Below are 4,595 nucleotides of genomic sequence, written 5' to 3' on the forward strand. Positions count from 1 at the left end.
TGTTAATGCTAGAAAAGGGGTCCTACACTTAGAAATTTTAGCCAAGTGTTTATACTTAGAAGTATTTTAGCCTTCGTAAGTTGGCGATCCTATTTCATGACCCTTATAACCTTAAAATATCGATCTTTATGTTGATTCATGATTCGGAATGTCAGTAGGCGTTCTCGGACGAGTTTCAAAATTTTTGAACATTGTTTGAGACACGTTTAGAAGTCCAAACCAGTGGATCAACGCGATCTCGACGCGTCGCGCCACCTATCGCGTTGATAAATATTTTTTCCAGCTTTCAGTGTCAAATTCCAGTGAACCGATGCAGACTCGACGCGGCATGCCGGCCATAGCGTCGATCCCAACGACGCAACGCGTCGGGTTGCACGTCATTGGACATGTTTTCAGTCATTAAAAGCCCACGTTCAGAGGGGTAAATAGGTCTTTTCCCACCTTATATCAACCCCCAAAATACGAGATTAGGCCACTTTAGAGCAAAATCCATTCTCTATTCTCAAATCACTCAAGAACAAAATCCTAGGGCTTCCAATTCAGGATTCAAACTTCAAGGAAGCATCATCAATCTTCACTAATTCAAGCCTCAAGGTATGTGAAGTGTTCATCCAAGGGTTTCCTTCCACCTTTGGATTTTAAGAAACTCTTTTAAACTATAAGTTAAATGATTTTGTGAATTCCATGTTGGATTTTGAATGTATTCGTGATTTGGATGTTATTTGGATTTCTAATCCATGGGTTATTACAAGTATCATGTGAAATTATTCATCATGTGTGTAGTATCATGTGAATTCATGTTGAATCCTTGAAATTGTAAATTGAGATTTGAAATTACGATGCCTACATGTTGCTTAGTATCACGTGTATAGATTATGTTTCCCCAAGTGCTTGATGAATTGCTCGTGTGAACTAAAAGGGAAAAATCATATCATGCTAGCTTATGTGCAAGTTCATATCTTACAAGTGTTTGATGAAATGTCTCTCGGAATGAGTTAGAAACAAGTGCATATGGTTATGCTTTTCAAGTTATAGTATGCTTTATTTTTCATGCTATTGAGTCATGGGGTATTCAATACCCAAAAATCTAGTTGTTTACCTAGAGCCACAGTAGTTATAGAACGGTCCCGGTAGTTTCACGAACAGTAGCACTCAGTACCCAGCTATAGTCTCAGTTCAGTATTCAGTTCAGACCTCAAGTAAACCCAGTCAGTTAACAGAACTCAGTAGTATTCCGACAGTCAACGGAACCCAGTGAACTCAGTTCAGTTAGACAGCACGATCAGTAACAATTCAATCAAGCCTAGTGCAGTCTAGAAATCAATTCAGTGTCTATTCAGTTGGAAGTAGGATTTAGCACCGAGCGAGTGCAAGGATGACAACTTCCCCGTCAGATAGGCAGAGGCGTTAGTAGCAGTCCCTGTATTCCATAACTACGTAGCCAGCGTAGGATATGAGAAGTCACCCACCAGTTTAGGCTTGATATTCTCGCAGGGGTCACCCATCAGTTCAGGCTTGACACCCTTAGTTCTTCGGGATAATATAGTACATCAGTATAGTGGATCCACACAGCCAGTGTTAGTACCCGTGGTACAGTACTGACACCCTTCCAACTAGGGTTACAAGTTAGACCCCAATTTGTTCGGAGAAGGGCATGTCGGTTAGATGATTACTTTTTACAGTTTCAATTTTAGTTTTAGTCTTAGTATAAAACTCAGTTCAGTTCTACAGATTCAGGACTGCCAGATATAGTCACCCAGTTTAGTGTAGAACTCAAATCAATTCTTCAGAATTAGGACTATAAAAAATAATCATTTAGCTATCAGTAATACAGTATCAATAAACTCAGATATCAGTTAATCAGTATTTAGAACTCAGTATTCAGTGTTATCATGACCTTAGTACAGTTTACGTATTCATGCATGTACTTTTATTAAGTTATGATCATGTTACTCAGCCAGTTATTGTTCATACATATAAACTCATGCATATCATCCTGCCTCACTTAGCATACCAGTATGTTTAAAGTACTGACACATACTTTTCTTTTGCGCTATGATGTCTTATATCATAGGTTCAGACGCACGGTCTTCTGACCGTACTTGACAGTCCGGATTATCAGCAGTAGATCTAGTGGTGAGTCTTTATAGATCGAGGATGATGTTATCTTTTAGTATTTCAGTAGCTTAGTACATTTAGTAGACGGAGTTAGTTGGGGGCCTGTCCTATCAACTCTGTATTCAGACAGTTAGAGGCTTTCAGACTAAAGTATTTCAGACAGATATTCAGTTTTTAGTATTCATTTATCAGTATTCAGTATTTATTTCAGTTGTAAACCTTATGGCAACTTCAACCTAATTTCCTTATTATTATTATTATTATTATTATTATTATTATTATTATTATTATTATTATCATGTGATTATTTAGTACTCACAGCAGATATCAGTCATGGGTTAGCTTATGGTCCTTCGGGGTCGTAAGCACCGTGTAGCATTCGGGGTACAGACTCGGGGGATTACAAACTTAGTATCAAAGCCTAAGGTTTAACAAAGTCCTAGGGAGTCTGAAAGCCGCATCAAGTAGAGTCTTATGCATGGGTGTGTAACGCACCACACTTATAGACAGAAGGCTACGAGATGTTTTAGGAAAAGTTTCCCTTCTTTCAGTATTCATGTCATGCGAGTGAGCATAAGATCAAATTAAACTCTCAGTCTAATCTTTTTCTTCCTTTCGTTTACAGAATATGCCTTCCAAGAAGAACGAAAGAAGAACAGGAAATCAGCCAGCTCCTCAGCCCGTTCAGGCAGATCATCTGGACGAGCATGTCTCCCATTCAAAATTCAGGGCTGCATTTACCACTCTATCCAATTCAGTAGCAGCCCAGAATGAATGCCCAGTTGTCATTCCGGCCAACCCGGTGGCCAATACTATTGCAGCTAGAATTTGGGACTTCACCCGAATGAACTCTCCATTGTTTACTGGGTTTAAGTCAAATGAGAACCCACAAGAATTCCTTGATCAGGTGCAGAAGGTTACATATATTATGGGGGTGACTGCAAGTGAGAATGCAGAGTTGGCCACATATCAGTTATAGGATGTGGCTCACTCGTGGTTCAAGCAGTGGAAGGCAGAGAGGGACATAGATACAGGGCACATAGAATGGGAGGAGTTTGCCACTGCTTTCCTCGATAGGTTCTTCCCACTGGAGTTGAGGAAAACTAAGGTTTTAGAGTTTATAAATCTGAAGCAGCGCAACATGACAGTGCAAGAGTATTCTCTTAAGTTTACTCAGTTAGCTAGATACGCCCCTCATGTGGTAGTAGATAGCAGATCTAAGATGAGTAAGTTTGTTTCGAGTGTGTCTAACAATGTGGCCAAGGAGTGTAGGACCATAATATTGATTAAGAAGATGGACATATCCAGGCTCATGGTCCGTGATCAGCAAATAAAAGAGACTAAGAAGAAAGATAAAGAGATGGAGAATAAGAGAGGTAGAACAGGTAGCTTCGACTTCGCTCGGCCTATATCAGAAGGAGGCAACCATCCTCAGTTTTATCAGAGGTCTTCAGCCTCAGTACCCTCTTCAGCCAGTGCCCAGTACCTAAATTCAGAAATGCTAATAGTGGTAAGGCACCAGGCCCTAAGTCCTAAGGCAGTGTTAACAGTGCACGTACAAATCCTCTATGTAAAAAATATGCCAGATACTATCAGGGTGAGTGTAGAGCTGGCAGTGAAGTGTGCTTCAGGTGTGGCAAGCCAGACCATCAGATTCGGGAGTGTCGGGTAGTTGCTCAAAAAGGTAGGGAGTTGCACCACCAGGGCCAGTCCCATCAGTCGTCCATTCCAACCGGTCGCCTAATTCAGCAGGGTGCTGCTTCCAATGCTACCAGTAGTCAGTATCCAAATAGATTATACACACTTCAGTCCTGACAGGATCAGTAAAGTTCTCTTGATGTGGTCACTGGAATGTTACAAGTTTATCATTTACATGTTTATGTTTTACTAGATCCAGGAGTTTCTTTGTCCTTTGTGACTCCTTATATAGCTGTTGACTTCGGAGTCAGTCCCGAAATTCTAGCAGAACCTTTTTTAGTCTCTACCCCAGTGGGTAAATCTATCTTAGCCTGGCGGGTATACAGGAACTGTCTTGTCATGGTATCTCAGAAAGTCACTTCAGCGGACTTAGTAGAATTAAAGATGACATATTTTGATGTCATTCTTGGCATGGATTGGCTCCATTCGTGCTATGCCTCAGTTGACTGCAAAAATAGAGTTGTCCAATTTTAGTTTCCAAATAAACCCATCCTAGAGTGGAGGGGTAGTACTTTAGCACTTAGGGGTCAGCTTGTTTCTTAACTTAGGACGAGAAGAATGATATCTAAGGGATGTGTCTATCATCTTGTTTGAGTTCAGGACTCTAGTTCAGATACCCCTAATCTTGAATCAGTTTCAGTAGCATATGAATTCCCAGATGTGTTTCCCGAAGATCTTCCCAGAGTTTCTCCCGAAAGGGAAATTGACTTTGAAATTAACTTTTTTCTAGATACATAGCCCATCTCTATCCCGCCATATAGAATGGCTCCAGCAGAACT

Source organism: Capsicum annuum, chromosome 6 (genome assembly GCF_002878395.1).
Source record: "Capsicum annuum cultivar UCD-10X-F1 chromosome 6, UCD10Xv1.1, whole genome shotgun sequence".
In the NCBI taxonomy this organism is placed as follows: Eukaryota; Viridiplantae; Streptophyta; class Magnoliopsida; order Solanales; family Solanaceae; genus Capsicum; species Capsicum annuum.